This window comes from Lactuca saligna, chromosome 5 (assembly GCF_052625555.1).
Source record: "Lactuca saligna cultivar CGN05327 chromosome 5, ASM5262555v1, whole genome shotgun sequence".
Taxonomy (NCBI): domain Eukaryota; kingdom Viridiplantae; phylum Streptophyta; class Magnoliopsida; order Asterales; family Asteraceae; genus Lactuca; species Lactuca saligna.
In genome coordinates, this window is record NC_136421.1 from 61,897,452 (window position 1) to 61,916,375 (window position 18,924).

At 42.7% G+C, this 18,924-nt stretch overlaps 1 long non-coding RNA gene across 1 annotated transcript; it reads right to left on the bottom strand.

Moving 5' to 3' along the window:
* Positions 1-6,106: 6,106 nt before the first annotated feature.
* On the bottom strand, positions 6,107-8,506 carry LOC144997887 (uncharacterized). Its single transcript, XR_013660003.1, has 2 exons — positions 8,326-8,506; positions 6,107-7,916 (listed from the first exon to the last, which is right to left on the bottom strand). It is a non-coding gene; the product is annotated as an uncharacterized LOC144997887 (long non-coding RNA).
* Between the last annotated feature and the right edge of the window lie 10,418 nt (positions 8,507-18,924).

Sequence of the window (18,924 nt, forward strand, 5' to 3'; positions counted from 1 at the left end):
TGGCTTAATCGATTAAGAACATAATGGCGAGTTGGGCATGTTGTAGAGTACATTGGGTGTACCTAGCATGTACGCAACGTGTACTGGCCAAAGGTGGCATATGCAAGGCGTAAGTCTAAGTATGTTAGGCATAGTCAACAACTATTGACTTACGCTGACTTCCACGACTTGTGCTCTTTTTGGACTATTAGGGTTTTGGGTGCTATTAGGCTACTAGTCTTTCTGAATTTGGGTCATTGTTAGGCCTTCGGCCTTCTTCAATTCGGGCTCATAATGGGCTTTAGCTTTCATTTAGGGAGTTAGGCCACATTGGGCTTTTACTGCCTTTGGATTAGGCCTCAATTGTTTGACCAAGCGAGGAAAGTGTAAAATTGTCTTTGTCATGGGTGATGGACATTGAACTAGGTTCTTAGATATGGTTGATGGCCCAATTATTAATTAGGGTTTTATTTGATTGATTAGCTCTGGGATTTTCCAGTTCAGCAACCCGATCATTTGTTTGATTGGTATAGCAGATTCAAGGGAGTTTTCTCTTACACTCTTGGAAATTAGGATATGCTATGTTCTTGTAGTCTTTGTGACTCCTGTTGTATATGTTATATGCATGTGTACCTTTCTCTTTCTCTCTCTCTCTTTCTCTCTCTCTCTCTCTCTCTCTCTCTCTCTCTCTCTCTCTCTTTCTCTCTCTATCTCTCTCTCTCTGTCTCTCTCTCTCTCTCTATATATATATATATATATATATATATATATATATGCGGTGAAATAGACCTGGTACAATCTTGTGCTGACATATAAATTGAAATACACTCGGGTGTGAAATAGACCCGGCATGGTCTCATACTAACGCATCAGTTGAAATAGACTCGGGGGTGAAATAGACTCGACACAGCCTTGTGCTAGCATATATGTATGGTATGCGGTATTTTGGGGAACTCACTAAGCCTTATGCTTATAGTTTGCAGTTTATGTTTCAGGTACTTCTGGATTAAAGGGGAGAGCTCGGGATGATCGCATGGCACACACAAACACCATGATTTCCGCCTTACTTGACTTTTATATTTTTAGGATGTTTTATTCACATACTTTGTTTTTACTTTAGGGTTTGTAAACATGGTTGATAGGTGATTTTATTATTGATATGAACAAAATTGTTGGTCTTAAATTTTGGGACATTACAAGCTAGTATTAGAGCCTTGGTTTGAGGGATTTAGGCATACTCTCGGGTATGTCTTAACTCAAAAAGAGGATTTGGTAGATTTTCATAAAAATGAATGATTTGCAGAAATAGATTACTATTATGTTCCGTGAGAGGGTATTATTGGTTCTGCCGTATATGGCAAACGAGGAGATAAAGAAGGCAAGGTAGCAGGAGATGTTAAGGATTGATATCAGGCGCTATTGGTTCTACAAAAGATGTTGCAAGACACTGAAGGATATGATAGTGCAAGCCAGTGAGAGGGTGAATGATTTAGAGAAGGAGAGGAAAAGGAATCTAGATCAGGTTTATAGCTCAGAGAGTTCGAGCAAGAGGGCCATGGTTTTTCATTAGAGGTCAAGAGGCCAGTAGGGCCGAGGCACTGTGGCAAGTGCGGAAAGACACAAGACGGATCTTGCAGGTGTGCTGGTGGTTCAGGATACTATAAGTGCGACAAGACTAGGCCTTTTAGTTGGGATTGCATAACCACTATCGAGTGATCAAGTCTAATTTTCTTCCATTGTAATCAGAGGGGAAATAAAAAGGACGGTTGTCCGAGTCTATCAATGCCAGAACTAGTTCCTGCTCCCGCTCTAAGGACTTTGAGGATCAACGATAGAGGATTAGGGCTTTTCAATTGACAACCGAGGAGGCTCGTGCAACATCTGATGTGGTCATGGGTATATATGTTGTCTTTATATCTTTATTTATGCTGATTTTTTAGCTTATATCTATGTGTATTGTTTTAGGATCATTCTTTGTGAATAGTATCTTGGCCTTAGTATTGTTTGATTCGGAGGCTACCCGATCCTTTGTATCACTTGCACTCAACAAGTGGTTTGTTGATGCTCCAAGGGAGCTGGATTTCCAATTAGAGGTTGAGATTGTTGATGATAGTCATGTATGATTATTGAGGGTTCATTGGGATTGTGTCTTGGAGTTCTTCAGCGAATGGTATCCAATTAATTTACTTCTTATTCCCCTGTGTGAGAGCAACGTTACTGTGGCGATGGATTGGTTAAGCCCCAATGGGGTAGTGATAGATTGTGAGCAGCAGTTGGTGCATATCCAGATCCTATGTGGGGGAGAGTTGCTCATTCAGGTAGAGAGTGGTAAGCATAGGTCAATTTTATGTTCAACAACTAGCGACAGGTGCTATCTTTAGCAAGGTTGTTATGGATTTATTTCCTATGTTATGGATACCCGAAGAAGGGTAAGGCGATAGTGGTTGATGTACCGGTCATACGTCAATATCCAGATGCGTTCCCGGATGACTTACCTAGAGCGCTTAAAGAGAGGCAACTAGAGTTTCAGAATTACTTGGTTCCTAGTGCGACTCTAATAGCCAAGGCACCTTATTGGTTAGCACCTCTAGAGATGCATGAGTTATCTAGTCAGCTTGAGGAGCTGTTAGACAAGGAATTTATTCGGCCGAGTAGTTCGACATGGTGAGTACCGATCATGTTTGTGAAGAATAAGGATGGGTAGAATCAGATGTGTATTGACTATTGCGAGTTGAATAAGCTAACGGTGAAGAACCGTTTTTCCACTCTCGAGGTTTGACGACTTATGTGACCAACTTCAAGGTGTATCTTGGTTTTTAAAGAATTATCTATGTTCATGTTATCATCATGTGAGTGTTATAGAACAAGATATGTAAAAGATGGCCTTCCAAACTTGTTATGGTAGTTACGAGTTCATGGTGATGGCCTTCAGGCTCACCAATGCCCCCGCCGCATTCATGGATCTCATAAATCACATATGAAGACCTATGTTGGATAATTCTGTGATTATATTTCTTAATGACACCCTAATCTATTCTAATACTCAGGAAAAGTATGAGGAGCATCTGAGGGAGGTATTGGAAACTCTAAGGAGGGGGAGATTACTTGCAAAGTTCTTCAAGCATGAGTTTTGGTTGCGCAAGGTGCATTTTCTTGGACACTTTGCTAACCAGATTCGTATTCTGGTCGATCCGGCCAAGGTCGAGGTGGTGATGATGTGGGAAGTTTCGAGGTCTCCATCTGAGATTCAGAGTTTCCTTGGTATAGCGGGTTATTATCAGAGATTCATTCAGGATTTCTCCAAAATAGCGGTTCCTCTAAATCGATTTACGAAGAAGACTGTTATGTTTCATTGGGGGAAAGAGCAGCAGGCAACAATTGAGACTTTGAGCCAACGATTATGCGAGGCTCCGATTCCGATCCTAGCTGAGGGTATTGAGGATTTTGTGATTTATTGTGACATTTAGAACATGGGTTTGATTATAGTTTTGATGCAGCGGGGTCGTGTTGTTTTTTATGCTTCGAGGCAACTGAAGCCTCATTAGTCGACTTATCCGAATCACGATTTGGAGTTGGGGCTGTGGTGTTTGCCCTTAAGATTTGGCGACATTACCTCTATAGGGTTCTTTGTACTATCTACATGGATCACAAGAGCCTGAAGTACTTGATGGATCAGCTGAATCTGATCATGAGGCAACGTAGATAATTGGATGTGGTGAAGAAGTATGATTCCGAGATTCCTTATCACTCGGGGAAGGCCAACATGGTCGCCGATGCTCTCATCCGCAAGGCGGTTGCGGCTATGATCCGGGATATGTGTTTGAGGATGACGGTGATTACTCCACTTTTAGAGAAGATCCGAGAGGCTCAGGTTGAGGCTATAAAGGAAGAGCATCAAAAAAGTGAGTTTTTATATACCATTTAATTATTCCAAATAATAAATTCAGCCTCTCTCTCCAATACTCATCCTATCTAGTTGCTAGTGTGAAGGCAGCCCGAAAGGATTGTGTTACTGTTAATTCTAGCACATACCATTTGTAGTTATAGGCTTAGACACCTAATCCAACAATACTCAACAGTTGTGGACTTAAGTTGACTTTTGTGACTTGGGCACTTTTGGGACTATTAGGTTTTTGGGCCATGTTAGGCTACTAGTCTTTTTGAATTTCGACCATTGTTAGGCTTTAGGGCTTCTTGGATTCAGGATCATAATGGGCTATAGGTGTCATTTAAGGACTTGGACCATATTGGGCTTTTAGTGCCTTTAGATTAGGCCTGGGTTATTAGGTATGAAATAGACCCAGTGGTGAAATAGACCTGAGACAACCTTGAGCTGGCAGATATGTATGATATACGGTATTTTGGGGAACTCACTACGATTCGTGCTTATGGTTTTTAGTGTATGTTCTAGGTACTTTCGGATCGAAGGGGAAGAGCTCGGGGTGATCGCATGGAACACAGTCACACACACATCCACACCATGATTTCCGCCTTTCTTGACTCTGATGTTTTTAGGATCCTTGATTGACATACTATGTTTTTCCTTTATGGTTTATAAAGATGTTTGATGGTTGAATTTATTATTAACATAAAAACAAAACTTTTGGTCTTAAATTTTGGGGCATTACACCAAATGAAGACTTAAAATATAATGTATCAGTACATAGTTGAAATGGGTGTTACAGGTCTAGAAAAAGTAAAAAATGGGTCAACATTCTAAAATTTTGATCGCAACCATGGGCTTTACCCCTTGGACACCGCTTCCTGGGGCGCTGTCCCTAGAACCCCACCTGCACAAGTAGCGTTGGCTCAAGACACTTGCTAACTATCAAGCACATCCTGCCACCCATGCAATTACAAAGGATGATACAACTTTACCTACATACCCTACCACCATTCACACCTCCTCATGTATTGTTATGGACCTACCATAGCCTCCTACAATTGTTATGGTTCCACCACAGTCTCCTACTATTGTTATGGTCCTATCATAGTCTCATACTATTTTTGCTTTCTCCTGATCTAGTTGTTATGGTCCAACCGTATACTTTTTCTAGCATTACTTCTCCTGGTAACTCCGACTGCCCAAAAGGTTTTTTTCAAGCATTAAGCCTTGCCCAATGTGTCGCCATAAACCATAATTATCTTCTCTAATAAATGAATGTTTTTTTGCCACTTGTCACGCTCTCATTAATTTTGCCACATGTTATTTTGTGGTTATTTTGAATTAATTTTTTTTTCCATATGTAATTTTGTGGTTTTCCTATTTTATTAAATTTCATATGGTATTTAAATTTTATAATAAATGCATATCAATTTCATTAATAGACTTTCCTTATAATTTCAAAATCTTCTGTAATAAATGAAGGTTTTTTTTGCCACTTGTCACGCTCTCATTCATTTTGACACATGTTATTTTGTGGTTATTTTGAATTAATTTTTTTTCCATATGTAATTTTGTAGTTTTCCTATTTTATTAAATTTCATATGGTATTTAAATTTTATAATAAATGCATATCAATTTCATTAATAGACTTTCCTTATAATTTCAAAATTTTAAAATAAAATGTGATTAATTTGCTTTGATTATTTTATCTAAATGATTTGTTTAAATTTAAAAGAGAAAAAAAACACTTTAATTTTAGTAATTCAATATTTTTCTCATTTTTTTTATAAATTCAAATTTCTAAAATGTTTATATATATTTAATTATTTTAAATACACCTATGTAATAAATGGGCTCACATCTAGTTAAACAACAAAACAAAATATCTCATAGTGGATTTCCAATTTGCCAAAAATAAGAAATTTTAAAAAAGAGCTTATGATAATTTTTTTTTTTAAAAAATAGATAAAAAGATAAAAAGACGTGCATTGTAAAATATTTTTTGACATTTGTCACATTTTAAAATTTTAATCCTCACTTGATTGGAAAAAAAGCAGGCCGTCTTCAATGAATTGTTTATTTTAGCACCATTCACAACATTCCATAGATTTGCCTTTGCATATATCGAATGATTAGGTGTGTATTTATACAGCAAAGTAAACATTGCATTAATAATTATATGTACCATAATACATTTGGATCCGAAGTTAAGTTATCCAACTTACAAACAATATATGCACATGGATCAAAACTTATAAAACTTATAAGTATTAAGTAATACAAGTCATAACATAATAAGTACAACCGAACTAGAAAATTGATACTTGATAGTGGTCATGTAAAATTTTAAATCACCAATTACGGTTTCTCTCTCCATATATATCATATAGATTAACTGAGAACGTACAATATTTAAAGTGGACCAAAGCATATTTCCCTGGAAACTAAATAATATCACGATGCATTGCATCTAGCTAGTATGTTTAACTAAAAACATTAGTAACGAAAAGTATAATAAATAATCGAGCCCTCAAGAGTTAGACCATTCAAGTTTGAAGACGGCGTAGGAATGTCTTGATCTTATTTGGAAATTCTTCAGGTAATGCCGCCAATTGGCCATTGTTGTAGTCGTATTCCTCTCCAAGACCTCCCTCAGCAGCAGTTTAGCACTTACAAGCTTGGGATGGCAAATCTCAAAGAAAGCATCAAGAAATGGGGAGTTCTCCTCCCACAGGCATTCATCGAAAGACGTTACAAACATCAGAGTTTCCACATTCGTAGCAGGAGGAAAATGGAGACTTGCTTTCAAATCATCAAGAACGTCCATGTCAAATGGTAAAAACGGGATATGGGATTTTATATAAACGTGATACTTGCTTGATAAGGATAACTCAAGTCCTTCCCTCATCTTAAGAAAAAAAGAAGCACATGTATTCCTTGATAAGCATAGATCAAATGTGATGTCCTTGAGAGTGTTAGAGACTGGAAATGAGAGACTAGGCATTGTGTAGCCATGGAGGCGGAAAGAAAGTAATTTCGGAGCATTAACCTGTATATTGATAAGCCTGTCTCCGAAATTCTGCAAGGAAAATCTCTTGATCGAAGCACATGTGAAATGGAAGCTTTGCAACGTCCAGCATCTCATACTAAGTGTCAAACTCTCGAGAAAAGGGAATCCTGATTTGATAATGTCCAAAGATGCATCGTCTCTCACCAAACCCGGACCACCTAACCATAATTCTGTCACGCTGCTTCCTAATGATATTGAATGCGCTTGGTTGAATAGAGCACGATGCATCCGTAAGTCAATTAGATTGCAGCTAAAGAAGCGAATATTTGGGACATTACTGATCTCCACACTAGGAACTCCTTTACCTTCTGTAACTATTTCTAATTCGTTAAGACAAGGAAGGCTTTTAACCTTGATGGTTTTGAGGTCCTGGGAAGAACGTTTTAGCTCTATCTTCACAAGCAACCGACAAGACGACAATATGTTGTCAAGTAGTTCTTGACGTATGCGGACACTCGACAATTTTAGTTCCCGGAGGAACACACATTTGATGATTGGAGGACCTTGGAAAATTAGACAAGGTTTCCATTAACCTGAAAGACTTATCTTTGTTAGGTTTTCACGGGAGAGTATCTCTTCTGGCAAATTAAACGAGTAAAAATTGATTGTGAGTGAAAGCTCTTTAAGACAAGTTCTAGATGCTACACAACGGATCCAGTTTTCAACAAGAGAAGCATGTTGCTGGCTATGATCTCGGATTTTAAGGTCAAACCTTTCGATCGGAATGTTGTCACGGAGATATCTTATTAGGGTGTTTTCGAAGTAGACTAACTTCAACTGCTTTGTTTTTTGATTTTTGGGAAGATAAAATTTGAGGGTAGGAATGGTAGACCAAGCATGTAGCCATGACTTGGAGAGCACGCTCGTCCGGACTGCTGCTTTTACAGGCAACCGTGATTGTATATTCTGCATCAACTCCGTAACATCTTCTAGTACTTTTGGTTCAGGAGTAGGACTGCTTATTATCCTTTCCTCCATTACCTGAATCATTCATACCAACGTATCTTATAATTCCAGTCCCCAAGTAATATTGTACGTAATACGATGTATACATAGTTACCTTTTTTAAAAATAAAAAAAAAAAAGTTTGCAATTCCTTGTTTACAATAGATTCAAATCACCAAAAGCAAACCAACAATGATTTTCAACTTGGATTTAAAGCAAAATTTATTGGTTGCTGTCAACAGATTTACATATCCTTCCACAAGCATTTAACAAAAACTCTTAATCAACACAACCCAAAAAGAAAGGCAAAACCAGTTTAATTCAGTCAACCGGAAAAATAGAACGAGGGGAACCAGATTAGCGATGCGATTTGATAAAAAAAACAGTGGAACAAAAAATAGCAAAAAAGTTCATGGGATCAGTAACAGAAAACCCGGAAACACACCTGATATCTTCCCCGCCCGGATTCCAATTGTAATTTCGAGTTTGCTTTCGGTAGCTTATGCCTAAAATTGTGCACGTGGAGGCAGAAAACACATCAGAAAGACAAGCTGACGCAAAACAAATCGGAGGATTTACCTGATATAGAAGATCGACAGAAATCTGCTGTAGCCGCAGGCTGTTCGTGGATGGTGTGATATAGACAGACATCGCATGGGTATTTAGTTTTTACTTTTTATGGCTAATTATGAAAAAAAGCATATATTTTGTAACTTGATTTGGTTTATCCATCAAATTTTTAATCTTCTCTAATAAACCAAGATTTTTTTTTTTTTTTTTTTTTATTTTTTTTTTCACACTCTTATTCATTTTATCACATATCATTTTGTGTAACGACCCGTTCCCGGTATGTTGATTTATTGGTAATTATAGTGAATTTTACAAGAGGGACTCGGCGAGTTCATAGCCTGACTTGCCGAGTAGGGTCGCGTCTGCGGGCACGCGTGAGCCGGGGACTCGGCGAGTCCATATGATGGACTCGACGAGTCCATCCGTCTGGGTGAAACCCTAAATCCCCGGGTTGCCCACTATTTAAACCACCTTATAGCCCCCATCCTCGCCTCCCTCACCCTGAGAACACAGTGATAGAACCCTAATCCTCCCTTGAGAGCTTATATGTGTTTTGGTGCCATTTTGTGAAGGTGTGAAGAAGGAGAAGAAGAAAGAAGCAAGGAGAAGTGTTGTAGTGCAAAGATCCAAGGGCAAATCAGAGTTAATTGAGCCGAGGAGATTCAGGAGCAGCAGCCGTTAGCTCCCCGAGCCACACACTCATCAGCCAGTTTACGAGGTGAGTTTCCTTCCAGTAGGGACGGGTCTAAGGCCACAATGCCGGCCCGTCCAGTTAGCAGTAGTTTTCGGACTTCGGTCCGATGTAGTAGTTGGCATGTTTGATGCCTTCGTGGCTCAGACAGGATATATGTGTTATGTGTTATATGTTATGTGTTCCGGGCTACGGCCCGATGCAGTATGCAATATATTTGTTCATGCTAGTTGATATGCTATGCTATGTTCAGTTAGTTCCGGACTTCGGTCCGATGCAGGGGACAAGGTCCCAGTCAATTCCGGACTTCGGTCCGATGCAGTTAGTTCCGGACTTTGGTCCGATGCAGGGGACAAGGTCCCAGTCAGTTCCGGACTTCGGTCCGATGCAGTTTCCGGGTTTCGGCCCGATGCAGTGGGCGGGGCCCAATATGTGTTTATATGTTATTGTATGGTATGTGGTGTTTTGGGGGAGCTCACTAAGCTTCGTGCTTACAGTTTCAGTTTTGGTTTCAGGTACTTCCGCAAGCAAAGGGAAGAGCTCGGGGTGACAGCATCGCACACACCACAACACAGCTTTTATCCTGGGGATATCTTTTTAATGTTTTGGATTTGATGTAGTATGATACAATCTTCCGCACAGTATTTTATTATGTTTTGGGGATACATCGCGTATGTTTTATGTTATGATACTTATATTATGGTTTTGATTATATTGAAAAACGAAAATTTTTGGGTCGTTTCAAGTTGGTATCAGAGCCCTGGTTTGAGGGATTCGGATACACTTCCAGGTGTATCTGAACTCAAACTAAGGGAAATAAAAGATTTTAATAAAATAAAAATGTTTTACAAAAGAATTTTTAAAACACTTAGAAAGAAAGAATTGTTTTTAACAAGATAGAGGTGTGTGCATGCGGTCAGCCGAGCTCAAGTCAGTACTCCCAAATTACCCATACAAGTTATTTGTTCAGTTTTAGTTTCAGTAGAACAGCATGCTAGTGTAGGACTAAGGATCTAGGAGAATGCCTTATGTGCCTGCTTATGTGTTATAGCTTTATGAGTATTGCATGCTAGAATTGAGTAGACAGCAGTAGGATAGCCTGTTTAGGTTATGCTTGATAGTATGAGCTTAGCATCCTATGCTAGTGCAGTTTCTTGTTATAAGAATAGTTTTGTTTGAGTCTGTTTCCCTTATCCGAATGCTGCTTGCTTCGTGCTTGGTGGGGTTCCGAGTAATGGGAGTTAGCCATTAGGTGAACACGTCACACCACATGTAATCAGGTTTGAATAATCCCAGAGTGCTGGAACTGGCCCTATTGCGCAGCTCTTGTTTGAGTCCAACCGTTGTAGGGACAGATCTTTTACTTGAAGGATTATCTGATCCTCATCACATGTGATGGTGTTTAGGTGGTGGCTAACTGGCATTACGAGGAGACCCACAGCAGCTGAGGACCAGTCGTATTGAGCTTGAGTTTTCTCTAGGGCAAGTCTAGGATGAGAGTAGCAGAGAATAGCAGCAATAGAAGTGACTTGGTGGAGTCAAGGCAGTTCTTGATGAAAGTACGGATAGATGTGGAAGGTAGTATGGGCCCGTACTACTGAAAGCAGAGGATCCGTACTCGAATCAAGGAAGGCCAAGACAAGACCAGGAAGCTAGTAGTAGTATCATGATCCCTTGAGATATTTCAGTGTTCTGATGTTGTTATGATATGTTTCAGAATGGTAGTTTTGCGTCCGAGGCCAGCAGCCGGCAGTTCAGATGCCGGAGGGGGATCAGGATCGGGATCAGACCCGGAGGTCGGGTAGATGGATGAGCAGACTAGAGGGTTCCTTTCTTCTGAGGTTACTCGCATTATACTAGAGCAGACTCCTGTGATCTTCGGTTCGATCAAGGAGGGTATTTTGGAGCTGATGGATGAGAGATTGGGTACTTTCCGTACTGAGATGGCGGCCGTGGTGGGGTCGCGCACACTTACTTTCAGGGAGTTCAGGGCATGCGGAGCTCCCGACTATCATGGGGCACGGGACCCCATAGCGAGTACCAGGTGGTTGGCGGATGTGGCCAACGCTTTCCGCACTAGCAGATGTCCCGAGGGGGACAAGGTCAGATTGGCGTCCTGTCTTCTGAAGGACAGGGCACGGGATTGGTGGGAGGAGGTCGGACATGCCATCGGGGATGATGCAGCATTGGATGCCATGACCTGGGCTGATTTCTCTACCAAGTTCAGGGCGGAGTTTGCACCGGTCATTGAGGTGCAGCAGTTAGCTAGGGAGTTCCAGGACCTTACTCAGACTACCGAGACAGTGGCGGAGATCACCGCCAAGTTCAGGGAGAGGGCTCTTCTTGTTCCACAGTATGCAGCCGATGAGGAGATGAAGAAGGCACGTTATCACGAGATGTTGCGGAGTGACATTCGTATGTTTGTGAGTCGGTCCAGTTGTAAAACACTGGACGACATGATTGCTAGAGCCAGAGAGAGGGAGATTGATCTCGAGATGGAGAAGAAGAGGAAACCGGAGGCGGTTTCGGGTTCAGGCAGTGTGGGCAAAAAGCCCAAGGTTTCAGATCACAGGTCCAGGGGTCAGCAGAGCCACGGTTGGTGTGGCAAGTGTGGGAGATTGCACGAGGGGGCGTGCAAGGCAGGGAGTTTCGGATGCTACAAGTGCGGTCGGACTGGGCATATGAGTAGGGATTGTACGGCCCCTGCCACTACGGTTACAGCATCGGATCTGATTTGCTTTCAGTGCAATCAGAGGGGACATAAAAAGTCCCAGTGTCCCAGTTTAGCTGCAGCAGGGAAGGTGTTTGCATCTGCCCCTGCCACCTTGAGGATTACGGATGGCCGGCAGGGCCGAGCTGATGCGCCAGTGGCGAAGAGCAGGGCATTTCAGATGACAGCAGAGGAGGCGCGAGCGACTCCTGATGTGGTGACGGGTATGTATATTTCTTTCATCTTTAATTATTAGTATATCGTTTGAATATTACTTGATGATATGTTTTATTTAGGGTCGTTCTCGGTGAACGGCATCCCTGCTTTGGTATTGTTCGATTCGGGGGCCACCCGATCATTTGTATCGCTTGCGCTTAGCAAGAGATTTAGCAGAGCTCCAGGGGAGCTGGATTGTCCATTAGAGGTTGAGATAGCAGATGATAGGACCGTGAGGGTCGGCAGAGTACATAGAGGGTGTTCCCTTCAGATATTTGATGAGCAGTTTTCAGTGGATCTGGTTCCTATTCCCCCGCGAGGGAATAAAGTTATTGTGGGCATGGATTGGCTAAGCCCCAATGGGGCGGTGATTGATTGTGAGCTTCAGCTAGTGAGGGTTCGCACTCCCAGTGGGGGAGAGATAGTGATTCAGGGCGAGAGGCCCTAGCGAGGACCGACCTTTTGTTCCGCCGCAAGGGCGAGGCGCTATGTTCAGCAGGGTTGCGCCGGTTTTGTAGCTTACGTCTTGGATGCCCGGGATAAGGGCAAGACGACGATTGATGATGTTCCTATTGTTCGAGACTACCCGGATGTGTTTCCCAAGGATTTGCCGGGGATACCTCCTGAGAGGCAGGTTGAGTTCAGGATCGACCTAGTTCCTGGTGCGGCTCCGATAGCCAAAGCACCGTATCGACTTGCTCCCCCTGAGATGCAGGAGTTGTCTACACAGCTTCAGGAGCTGTTAGACAAGGGTTTCATTCGGCCGAGCAGTTCTCCTTGGGGAGCGCCGATCTTATTTGTGAGGAAGAAGGATGGGTCGCATCGGATGTGTATTGATTATCGGGAGTTGAACAAGGTAACGGTGAAGAACCGTTACCCACTTCCGAGGATAGATGACTTGTTTGATCAGCTCCAGGGAGCGTCTTGGTTCTCCAAGATCGACCTACGCTCCGGTTACCATCAGATGAGGGTTAGGGATGAGGATGTACAGAAGACTGCTTTCAGGACCCGGTATGGTCATTATGAGTTCGTGGTGATGCCATTTGGGCTCACCAATGCCCCAGCTGCGTTCATGGATCTCATGAACCGCGTGTGCAGACCGATGCTGGATCGGTCAGTGATAGTGTTCATAGATGACATCTTGGTATATTCCAAGACACAGGGGCAGCACGAGGAGCACCTGCGGGAGGTGTTGGAGACTTTGAGGAGGGAGAGACTTTTCGCCAAGTTCTCCAAGTGTGAGTTCTGGTTGCGCGAGGTGCAGTTTCTTGGGCATCTCGTTAACCAGAAGGGTATTTTGGTAGATCCGGCCAAGATTGAGGCCGTGATGCAGTGGGAGGTCCCGAGGTCTCCATCTGAGATTCGGAGCTTCCTAGGATTGGCAGGGTATTATCGGAGATTTATCCAGGACTTCTCCAAGATAGCAGTGCCGCTCACCCGACTAACCAAGAAGTCGGTGGTTTTTCGTTGGGGGCCTGACCAGCAGGCGGCGTTCGAGACTCTCAGGCAGAGATTGTGCGAGGCTCCGATCCTTACCTTGCCAGAGGGAGTAGAGGATTTCGTAGTCTATTGTGATGCTTCGATCACAGGTATGGGAGCAGTATTGATGCAGCGAGGCCATGTGGTAGCTTATGCCTCGAGACAGTTGAAGCCTCACGAGTCTAATTATCCTACCCACGACTTGGAGCTGGGGGCAGTTGTATTTGCCCTCAAGATTTGGAGACATTACCTTTATGGGGTCCGCTGTACTATTTACACGGATCACAAGAGTTTGCGATATCTTATGGATCAGCCGAGTTTGAACATGAGGCAGAGGAGATGGTTGGACGTGCTGAAGGACTATGACTGTGAGATCCTTTATCATCCAGGGAAGGCCAACGTGGTGGTCGACGCCCTAAGCCGTAAGGTGTCGGCGGCTCCTATCAGAGATCTGTGTATGAGGATGACAGTGATCACTCCATTGTTGGAGCGGATCAAGGAGGCTTAGATGGAGGGCCTTAAGGAGGAGAGGCAGAAGTGCGAAAGGATAGTGGGCCGAGTAGCTTCGTTTGATTACGACAGTCGGGGTTTGTTGACGCTTCATGGTAGGGTGTGGGTACCGTACTGGGGTGGGGTACGGCAGGTATTGATGGACGAGGCTCATAAGTCTCGATTTTCTATCCACCCAGGAGCGACGAAGATGTATCGAGATCTTCGATCTGATTATTGGTGGCCCTGCATGAAGCGAGACGTCGCTTGGTATGTGGAGAGATGTTTGACCTGCCGGAAGGTCAAAGCGGAGCACCAGAGACCTCACGGCAAGATGCAGCCGTTAGACATTCCCGTGTGGAAATGGGAGGATATCACCATGGATTTCGTCACCAAACTCCCTAGGACCGCACGTGGAGTGGACTCGATATGGGTAGTAGTGGATCGATTGACGAAGAGTGCCCATTTTATTCTGATTCAGGAGAGTATATCGGCGGAAAAGTTAGCCGACATCTATGTGCGAGAGATTGTGGCACGTCATGGAGTGCCGGTGTCGGTGGTGTCGGACCGAGATGTTCGTTTCACGTCCAGATTCTGGAAGCGATTCCACGACGAGATGGGTACTCGTCTCCATTTCAGCACCGCTTTCCATCCTCAGACTGACGGGCAAAGCGAGAGGACGATTCAGACTCTCGAGGACATGCTTAGGGCATGTGTTTTAGATTTTGGGGGCAGTTGGGATACGTATCTGCCGTTAGCGGAATTCTCATATAACAACAGTTATCATGCGAGCATTGATCGACCTCCTTTTGAGATGTTATATGGCAGGAAGTGCAGGACCCCGATTTGTTGGGGCGAGGTCGGTCAGCGAGTCATAGGGAGCACCGAAGTGGTGCTCAAGACGACGGAATTGATCCAGCAGGTCCGTAGTAGACTGCAGACTGCGCAGATTCGGCAGAAGAGCTACGCCGACAGGAGGCGTTCGGACTTGGAGTTCCAGGTGGGAGATATGGTTCTTCTGAAAGTCTCACCTTGGAAAGGTGTCATCAGGTTCCGGAAGAGGGGCAAATTGGGCCCCAGATTTATTGGTCCTTTCAGGGTTTTGGCCCGGGTGGGTCGGGTTGCTTATCGGTTAGATCTTCCTGAGGAGCTTAGTCAGATACACAACACCTTCCACGTGTCGCAGTTGAGGAAGTGTTTGGTGGATGAGACAGCAGTCGTTCCCTTAGAGGACATTCAGGTTGATAGCGGCCTGAATTATATCGAGAAGCCGGTCGCGATTCTGGAACGGAAGACCAAGACCTTGAGGAACAAGGTAATTCAGCTAGTGAAAGTGCAGTGGCAGCACCGGAAAGGGTCTGAATGGACGTGGGAGGCCGAAGAGGAAATGAGAGCGCACTACCCGGAGTTATTTGCAGATCCAGCCGTAGCAGACTTCGAGGACGAAGTCTGAGTCAAGTGGGGGAGAATTGTAACGACCCGTTCCCGGTATGTTGATTTATTGGTAATTATAGTGAATTTTACAAGAGGGACTCGGCGAGTTCATAGCCTGACTCGCCGAGTAGGGTCGCGTCTGCGGGCACGCGTGAGCCGGGGACTCGGCGAGTCCATATGATGGACTCGGCGAGTCCATCCGTCTGGGTGAAACCCTAAATCCCCGGGTTGCCCACTATTTAAACCACCTTATAGCCCCCATCCTCGCCTCCCTCACCATGAGAACACAGTGATAGAACCCTAATCCTCCCTTGAGAGTTTATATGTGTTTTAGTGCCATTTTGTGAAGGTGTGAAGAAGGAGAAGAAGAAAGAAGCAAGGAGAAGTGTTGTAATGCAAAGATCCAAGGGCAAATCAGAGTTAATTGAGCCGAGGAGATTCAGGAGCAGCAGCCGTTAGCTCCCCGAGCCACACACTCATCAGCCAGCTTACGAGGTGAGTTTCCTTCCAGTAGGGACGGGTCTAAGGCCACAATGCCGGCCCGTCCAGTTAGCAGTAGTTTTCGGACTTCGGTCCGATGTAGTAGTTGGCATGTTTGATGCCTTCGTGGCTCAGACAGGATATATGTGTTATGTGTTATATGTTATGTGTTTCGGGCTACGGCCCGATGCAGTATGCAGTATATTTGTTCATGCTAGTTGATATGCTATGCTATGTTCAGTTAGTTCCAGACTTCGGTCCGATGCAGGGGACAAGGTCCCAGTCAGTTCCGGACTTCGGTCCGATGCAGTTAGTTCCGGACTTTGGTCCGATGCAGGGGACAAGGTCCCAGTCAGTTCTGGACTTCGGTCCGATGTAGTTTCCGGGTTTCGGCCCGATGCAGTGGGCGGGGCCCAATATGTGTTTATATGATATTGTATGGTATGTGGTGTTTTGGGGGAGCTCACTAAGCTTCGTGCTTACAGTTTCAGTTTTGGTTTCAGGTACTTCCGCAAGCAAAGGGAAGAGCTCGGGGTGACAGCATCGCACACACCACAGCACAGCTTTTATCCTGGGTATATCTTTTTAATGTTTTGGATTTGATGTAGTATGATACAATCTTCCGCACAGTATTTTATTATGTTTTGGGGATACATCGCGTATGTTTTATGTTATGATACTTATATTATGGTTTTGATTATATTGAAAAACGAAAATTTTTGGGTCGTATTTTTGGGTCGTTTCATTTTGTGCTTATTTTGCATTAATTTTTATTCCATATGTAATTTTATGGTTTTCCTATTCTATTAAATTCCATATGGTATTTAAATTTAATAATAAATGCTTATCAATTTCATTAATTGACTTTTCTTATAATTTCAACATTTTAAAATAAAATCTCATTAATTTGTTTTGATTATTTTATGTAAATGATTTGTTTAAATTTAAAAGAGAAAAAAAAACACTTTAATTTTAGTAATTCTATATTTTTCTCATTTTTCTTATAAATTCAAATATCTCAAATATTTATACATAATTAATTGTTTTAAATACACCCATATAATACATGGGGCTCACACCTAGTTGTTCTATTAAATCCATCGTATTTTTTCAAAATGTTTTAAGCCGATCATTATGACATTAAAAGGTCAGTAAAACAGATTAATGTTGATGACATGGGATTTGAGTCCAACAAATGGACATGTACTCCACACAAATTGGTTATTACTAACAAATAAGCAGGAGATAGGGTTTTATGTTTAGTTGATGTGTCCCCCAATCGATCGACGTTAAAGCTTAGTTGATGCCAATTGTCTAAAAGGGCTATCAAATCGAAACAGGTTGGTTCCTATCGTAAGGTTTTAGACTCTTTTAGTGAGAAATTAGGGTTTTATTGAATCGAAGACAACAAATTGCAGCTTAGGACTTCATTTTTCGGGTTTCATGTGCGAATCCTATGTAACACCCGTTTTCCCAAGATGGATCGATTTAGGGTTTAAGGGAGTCAAAAGCTTATATTTTATTTGATCGTGTATAGGGACTTTCTTAGTCAATAGTTTGATTGCTAACATTCTATTCGATTCAGGTGCTACCCGATATTTCTTACACTTTGCAAGAAGTTTATTCAGGCACTAGGGGCTCTTGATTACCCTTTGGAGGTGGAGATTTTCGATGACCGTTAACTCGGTGCATTGAGGGTTCACCGGGATTGTGTTCTGAAAATGTTCAACGAAAGGTACTTGATTGATTTGGTATCAATTCCTATACGAGGATCGAAGGTTATTGTGGGTATAGATTGGTTGGGCCCTAATGGGTCTATGATTTATTGTAAGCATCAATCGGTGAGAGTTCGAGCCCGAAGTGGGGGAGAACTGGATATATTCATGGTGAGGGTGCTCATCATAGACCGACTCTCTGTTTAACTGCAAGAGCTAAGAGATATTTTCATCAGGGATGTCCTGGATTTCTAGCCAATGTAGCGGATAATTGAGTCGAGCCCGAATATAAGACAACGAGGGTGGTTGGATGTTGTGATGGTTAACGACTGTGAGATTGTGTATCACCCTGGGAAGACTAATGTCGTGGTCGAAGCCCTGAGTCGCAAGGCAACAAGTTCACTTATTAGAGATATTTGTCCGAGGATGGTAATTGTCTCGCCACTGTTAGAATTAATCAAGAAGGTGCAAGTAGAAGGGATGAAGAGGGAAGATTGGATGGAAGAGAGGTATAGGTTTCAAATTCCATTGTTTTATAACGATAGTTGTGGGTTATTGACTCAGTGTGGAAGGGTTTGAGTTGTAGTTGTTGGCGGGGTTAGACTGACATTGTTGGAGGAGGCTCACATGTCGAAGGTTTGAATCCATTCGGGAGACATGAAAACGTACATGGATCTATAGTTAAGTTATTGGTGGTCCTTTATGAAGAGGGAGGTAGCATAGTCTAACGCCCTAAATCGGGTATGGCTTGAAACCCTCGAAGAATTCCTATTTTGACATAATTGATCCCTTGAGTACGCTGGGAGTACTTATGAGTACGCTTAGCGTATTCTGCATGAAGGATCGCATAGGAGCCTTACGTATGCTTTGCGTACGTAACAGTACGTCGGGCATACGCAACAGAGAGCCAAAAACCCTAAATCTCGGACTTATCCCCTATTTCAACATCTTTTAGCCTATTAGACCTAACCCTATCAGTCACCTTAGCCTCATTTCGTATACCATCAGCTGAGATATTGTGTGTGAGGGATTTTGAGATTAAGGAGTGGGTTTTGTGGTCATTTTAGAGTTCTTTCAAGAAGAGGAGGTTGTAACATCCCCAAATTTCATGGCAAGAAAAGACCAGTTTAATTTATGCTTTTAAAATAAAATTAGAGTAGTCATTTGATTAAAAGAGTTGTAGAATTTGTTCCCAAAACAAAATATGATAAAAAAATTATATCAAAGCATTTGTTAAAGAAATGTATTTTCATTATATAA